Here is a 7,498-nt window from a genome sequence, read left to right as displayed (position 1 = left end):
TTTTTTTTTTTTTTTTGGCTGCTATCGCTCTCTTTGCTGCTTCTCCGACTTCGACCTCGACTTCTCTTTTTCTTTTCTTTTTTTTCTTTTCTGCTTCAGTTTCTTCTGCTGCTACTTCTTGCTTCTCTTCTCGCCTTATTGCTTCTTTTTTTTCTTTTTTTCTTTTTTCACTGTGTTCTCAGTATCGGTGGAATCCGACACAGAGAATGGGAAGGGAAGAAGAAAGATGGGGAAGGAATAGGATCCTTCGCTCTGATACCAAGTTGATGGAGAACCTTAGGGAAGGGAGGGGAAATCAGAGTAGAGAGGGGAAAAATAAGGTTTACACTCACACATTTATTCAATAATCAAATTGCTCTCTAAATCTTCAATCGATTACAACCAATATATAGGAAAATAGGAACATGAAATTAGAAACTTAACTAAAATGGAAACTAGCCTAAACTAGGAAACAACTATAAAAAGGAAACCAAAGCAAGGAAATAAATCCTACTCCTACGTTCAAGTCTGGAAACTAAAAGCATGAAATAAAATACTAAGTAAACTACTAATTTTATTTCCAACCCTTGTTGGACCAAAACCCTGGGTTGGACCGGTTCTTCTTGGCTCTTGGCTTCCAAAGCCGGTCATGCTGGTCCAACCAAGAAAAGGCAGTCGTATCTGCATCACATGGTGGTCTGTGTTACGATATCACCTGGCAAACCCGATTCCCTCCATTCAAACCACTCTTTACTGGCAAACATGGATCTCAAACCAACCATCTTATCTTGAAAGCTCTTCAGTGCAATGTAGTTGGTTGCAAATCGAGTCATACCTGCCCTTACCAAGTCTCCAGCGCATTTTTCTCTCAACAAAGCAAGAGCAAATCCATGGTTGTAAACAAATGTGGTCACTTGTCTTGCCCGTTCAACCACACCTACTACCAAAGACTTCTTCGCCATTTCTTTAAGCATTAAGTCAATGGAGTGGGCAGCACATGGTGTCCAAAAAAGGTGGATGTTTTTGCTCTTCTTATTCATTAGTCTCTCCCCCGCTTTCTTGAAGTTGCTCCCATTGTCTGGGACAATATGAACAACATTCTCAAGCCCCACCTCTTTGACAACATCCTTCAACAACTTGTATAAGTACATTGCATCATTCTTCTCTTTGAATGCCTCAATAGACTTTAAGAATACAGTCTTCCCATCACAATACACCATGAAGTTGATGATGGACTATCTAGTTGGTCCAGTCCAACCATCACACATCACAGTAACTCCATATCGTGCCCATTATGTCTTCAAGCCAGTAACGTACTCATCTAACTCCTTCTATTGAGGCAAAAAACATTCATCATCTCATAAGGAGTGGGCCACTTTGTTCCAGGACCAGCCCTTCCTGTAGTGTCAATCATGGCTTAGTATTATGTCCATTGTGCAGCATTAACTGGGATGCTATTATAGAAAAAAAAAATTGACGTTGCATTCCTAAGTTGTTGTTTCCATAAACCCCAAGCTTGCTTTATGTTTCTTTGATATGTATCCTGCTGTCTAAATAACAAGGGATCTTGCCTCTCACCAGGATCTCTTCGGGGTGGTGATAGGGATGTGGCAACCCTCACAATCTGAGCTCTCCTTAGAGGCACATTCACATTCCTTCGCTTCTTGTTCATTCTTCCCTCTGTGGGAGGCACATCTGATGCAGCTGCTCTAGAACTAGAGCCACCTACTCCTCTCTTCATCTCTACCCGCCGAACATTTTCTATTTGATGAGAAACCAAGCTTGCTACCTTAACTTTTTGCAATTCTCTCCATTCTCCCTTTGACATACCTGATTGTGGGTTGTAATCACTATCAGAGTCATCAGAGTCAACATCCACTGTTGTTGGGCGAGGTTGTTGGGTGAGGATGACTCTCTAAGACTGCCTCATTGAATTCTTGGTCCAACCTTTGTTTCTTTACCTTCTTTAACATTCCACCTTAGACTACGTTGTACATCTTTTATGACTTCATATGGTGCTTGGACGCATTTGGCAACATCCTTATACCCCCCAACTTCAACCTAGTAGCACCTCAAGAATTTATCATCTTCTGACAATACCTACACCTTGACTTTTTCTTATCATCGGACATAGAATCCCTATGTAACCATGCAATATCACCACCATAAGAAGTAGACATTGTTCCCCAACTTCAAGTCTTCAACACTATTACATAAAAGTGTTTGTGCATGAATTAGTAAATAGTAAGTTAGTAAATATTCAACATAGACACTATATTGTAAAGAATGCATGCATTAAGAGCTACTCAATAACTTGTAGCTATTACTTATTAATCCCCTACTTTTTATAATTTTTCTGTAATTTTAAATCATATTTTTTTATTAATAATAAATCAAAGTTCATAATAAAGTATACTAGAATGCAACTAATAACACCATTTTCATTTCAAAATATACAAACAATATTTACACAACATTAGAGTAATTTTCCATCGAAAACATAAATTTTTTTCATAATTTTTTTATTTTTCTATAATTATTTAATATATATTATATATTTTAGAAAATTAATTAATTAATTTATAGGCTAAAAAAAAATATGGCAACCATGAGGCTGTAGATCAGCATTTGGTGACCAACATACAAAAAAATGAGTACCAAACATGTTACATAAATCATATATTTCCATTTTTTTTCCAAGAAAGCATTTATTGTAACAGAAAAATAAAAAAATTAATTTTTCTTCCATGAATGTATAGATCGCCCTTAGTATCATGACATATAAAAAAACCAATAGTAAGAAACAAGATTTGATGATGTTACTTTGAAAAAAATGGATTTGGGAAGAAGTTTTTACCTTAGTATTCTTGAGGGGAAAAGCCACCACCAATCTTGAATATCTTTGCTACAATGCAACTAAGAGTGAAGATCTCCAAGAAAGAACAGATGTTTCACAGATTTTGCGTATTTTTTCTCTCAAAAATAGGTCCCATAATAGAGATCTTCACGCTGGCGAAACCAGCAAGATATCTCGCCTCTTGTTTTCTAAATCATGTATATATAGTGTGGCCCAAACCAGAAATTGGACCGAAATAGACCGAAACTGGTCAAGTCAAGATTTCAACCGAGATCTTGGCAAGATTTTAAAATCTCGCTCCAGATTTGGTTGTTTTTCTGCCTCGCTAGTTGGTCTGTCTCACCTTTTCGAAATAATGAGATCTCGCCGAGTTCTTAAACCATGATTTCCTAGAGCTGATTTCAAATACCTCAGAATCCGATATATTGCCTCAAGATGACCTGCATTTTGTGTCATATAAAAATTGGCTTACAACTTCCACAGCATAGGAAACATCAGGTTAGATATAAGTATATCAACCTTCATACAAGGCGCTGATATTGTTCTTTATTAACTAGATCACCTCCCTGATTGTTTAGTTGATGATTAACTTCAATGGGTGAATCTGCAGGCTTGCATCCAAGCATCCTTGTTTCCTCAAGAAGGTCTAGGACATACTTGGGAAATGAAGATACACTCGTTGGATCTAGATACCTCAATTCCAAGGAAGTATCTGAGTGGTCCTAGATCCTTGGTTTCAAATTTTGTTCCCAATTGAGTCTTCAATACAGTGATTTATGTATCTCTATTTCCAATTATAACTATGTCATCAACATAAACTAACAGAGCAGTAACCTTATCCTCCTTCCGTTTGGTAAACAAGAAGTGATCAACATGACTTTGTTCGTACCCAAACTTTTGCATGCCTTTCTAGAACCTGCCAAACCAAGCCCAAGGGGACTGCTTGAGGCCATAGAGGGACTTGCGTAGTCGACATACTTTCCTAGTCGTTGATGGTGACTCGAAGCCAAGAAGAAGTCCATATACACCTCTTCTTCAAGATCTCCATTTAGAAAAGCATTTTACACATCTAATTGTTAAAGATTCCATCTAAGATTCGTGGCACATGATAGTAAAGCTCAGATAGAATTCATCTTTGCAATAAGGGGAAAGGTGTCGGGATAGTCGATGCCATATGTCCGGGTGAAGCCTTTGGCAACTAGTCTTGCCTTATATCTTTCATGGTTCCATCTACCTTTTGCTTTATAGTAAAGACCCACTTGCACCCTACTGACTTATTTCCTTTAGGAAGAATAACAAGCTCCCAGAGTCCTAGGTATCATCTTTCTTCAAGGCCTGCATTTCTTCAATCATAGCGTTCTTCCATTTTGAGTCTATGATGGCCTCCTTCCAACCCTGTGGAATGGACACAGAGGATAGCGAAGAAACAAAGGCACAGTAGGAGGGAGATAATGATCTATAGGAAATAAAATTAGAGATAGGGTGTTTAGTACAAATTTTGATTCCTTTCTTGATAGCAATAGGACGATCATCAAAAGGAGAGGACTCATTACCTGGTGTTTGAGTTGACGAAGCTGGCTCACGGAGAGTAGATGGACATGGTACAACAATAGTCTTGTCCTTTCTCGAGAATAAGTTAGTAGATCCTTTTGTTGTGTGGAAGTATCTATTTGCTCTCATTGAATACGGGTAGTATTAATGATATATGTTTGCTCCCCCTAAAGACGGACAGTATCCTAATAAAAGGAGGTAAAGGATTTTCTTCCTCTAGATTCTCCCCTGAAGAGAAAACTGGTAATTAGTTTCATCCTCATGGAAAGTGACATCCATTGTGACAAAAAATTTCTGAGAGGGATGATGATAACACTTGCAACCTTTCTGGGAGGTGGAATATCCAAGGAAGATGCATTGGGTAGCCTGGGGGTCAAGTTTAGACCAAGAGAGAGAAGAGTTGCGAGCAAAGCAAACACATCCAAACACACAAGGTGGAAGGTGAAGGCAATAAAAGTGGGATCGGGAAGCTGACTTACAGGTGTCTGGAACTTGAGAACACTGGAAGGGACCCGATTGATGAGAAATGCAGCAGTAAGAACGGCATCACCCCAATAGAATTTGGAAACATGAGTTGTAAACATTAAAGAGCGGGAGACATCCAATAGATGCCAATTCTTTCGCTCTAGAGTAACATTTTGATCATGTGTGTGAACACAGGAGGTTTGGGGCAGGATTTCATGATCATCAAGATACTAGAGGAAGGTACCATCAATGTATTTCGTCCCATTGTCGCTTCGAAGAACCTTTACTTGGGCATTGAACTGGGTTCAAATCATTTTGTTGCAGAAAATAACTTCAGACTTTGACCGGAGAAGGTAAACCCAAGTCAGTTGAGTGCAATTATCAGTAAAAGTGAAACCCCCATCCCAGCAACTGTCCTGGAATGACGCCATAAGTCAGAGTGAATAATAGTCACACTAAACTGGTTCCTTTGCAGATGAACCAGGTTTAGTGGAGGAACCAGCAGAATCCAAAGCAGGGGAAGCCTGAGAAGTAGTCACTAGGGCAGAACGAGGGGAAGCATGCAGCGTCATTAATGAACAGCATCGTTCCTTATGCTGAACAGTGTTATAAGCCTGGAGAAGTGTGGGAAAAGTGTCTCTACTAAACACGTTGACATGAATTTGGTCGTACTCTGGGTTGAGACCAGTACAGAAGTCATAATCCTGTTCCATTTTGCGCTCCCTTCCTGAATGTATCAGCATCAAAGGTGCAACCCATGGGAAAAGGGTGAGAAAAGTACATCTGCTGTCAAAAAGTGTTAAGGACAGAATAATAGGCAGAAATAGACACCTTCTGAGAAGTTTCCCGAACCTGTCAACAAATCTCACAAATCTGAGCATAATTGCTTGTCTTCCCATATGTGTGCTTAACAGCTTCCCACAAATCCTTCGCAGAATTGAAAAGAATAAAACTCTGACTGATAGATGTGTCCATAGATTTTAAAAGAAGGGCATAACCACGGCATAATAAGCCAACCAATTTTCCTTGGCTGAGGCTTTAGTGGGCATAAGGGTGTCACCAGAGAAGTACCCCAAAAGATGATTACCATAGATGGTAAGGATACATACGTGTGACCATGCAAGATAGTTAAATCCATTCAACTTGGTGGGTCCTAGCTACAGAGAGTAGTGATGGGGAGTGCCAAGAGGCTAAAATCCCCACACCAAGTACCAAGGGAAGTAACAAATTCTTCTGTCATAGAGCCAAGAAAAATCAAAAGAAGTTGTAGGAGAAGTACCTCACAAGGAGCAATTAAGCATAATGAACTAATACCCGGTAGCAAGCATAAGGGGCAATAGGAAACACAATCGAAGCCTGGAACGACAGGTCATGGCAAAAAAGATAGGTGGAAGGCCTGGGAGACCAAAGAGGGCTTGGCGAGGCCAATAGAGGGCCAAGAAGGGACCAAGAGAACCAATGGAGGCGGCAGGGGCCAGGAGGAGGCCTGGTGGAAGGGGTCGGCGGAGGCGGTACGGGTAGAGGCCTGGGAGTAAGGCAACTATCGATCGTGTGGCAGTGATTTCCATCAAGGAGTGGCGATGCTTAGTGTGGAGTGACATGCATTAGCACATGTTCAATCATCCATACTAAACACGGAGGATAGGCCAAAGCCTCAGTGGTGGCGATTGAGAGAAACCTTAGGCAAGAAAAAATTGAAACCAAAAGTGGATTGAGCTCTAAGACAAGTTGAGAATAGAGATGCCAGAGAATGATTTGTCTTATCGAATGATAGAGCACCACTTTATTAATAAATGGAGAATGATTACAAACATGGAATGCTAGCTAAGGATGACTAAATACTTATCTAGCATATGAAACATGTGCATAATGAATCTAGACATATTAACACGGAGTGTTAGGCAGTTAAGAAGCATCATATAGATAAACTCATTGTAGCTGAGATGAGGATGATGAGAGGCAAACTAAGAAGGATAAAGTAATGAATGATCATATTAGAGATTAATTGGGAGTAGCTCCAATACATGATAAGTTACGAGAAATTTGTTTGAGCCTTCGAGGTCGCATGGCCATGTTCAACTGAAGCCTTTGGATGCTCCAGTATAGAGCAGTTTGATTCAAATTAAAGAAATTAAAGAACTGGGGGCAAACCTAAAATGACCTTAGGAAAAATGGTGAGGAAAGACATGCATAGCTTAGGCCTTGTATCAAGTATGGCCCCGAATAGAGCTAATTGGAGGGCAAGGATCCATGTAGCCGACCCCATTTAGTTGGGATAAGGCTGAGTTGTATATACATAATTTTCTAAGAAATTAAGGTTTCTTAGAGGAGGGGTTTTGAAAGGATAGAGAGACTATGATGGAGCACCCCTGATAAAAAATTAAAAAATCCAAGTGCCAAACCCTTGGATTCTTCAGTCGCACCTCAATTGTGTGTGAAACCCGTTAAATGAATGGGTTGTGAATTCACATGCTGGAAAACACTTAGTACACCCATAGACAACTGTTTATCTGAAACATTTTCCCATAATGATATGTCATTAGTTTTGCCCAGTTCTAGAGTTTGGGCCGAGTTTAATTGCAATTCAATTAAGGGAACAAAGAGCAATTATTGGATTACAAAGTATCCATTGCTGAGAATTCGAAT

General features: G+C 39.7%; 1 protein-coding gene across 3 annotated transcripts in view; it reads right to left on the bottom strand.

Moving 5' to 3' along the window:
- Positions 1–7,498, bottom strand: part of LOC122081925 (alkylated DNA repair protein ALKBH8 homolog) — a 46,327-nt gene that overhangs the window by 24,628 nt on the left and 14,201 nt on the right. The gene's annotated exons all lie outside the window — the stretch shown is intronic.

This window comes from Macadamia integrifolia, chromosome 6, assembly GCF_013358625.1.
Source record: "Macadamia integrifolia cultivar HAES 741 chromosome 6, SCU_Mint_v3, whole genome shotgun sequence".
Lineage (NCBI taxonomy): Eukaryota > Viridiplantae > Streptophyta > Magnoliopsida > Proteales > Proteaceae > Macadamia > Macadamia integrifolia.
The sequence above is the reverse complement of the archived record's forward strand: the minus strand, read 5'-3'. Positions and strand labels throughout refer to the sequence as shown.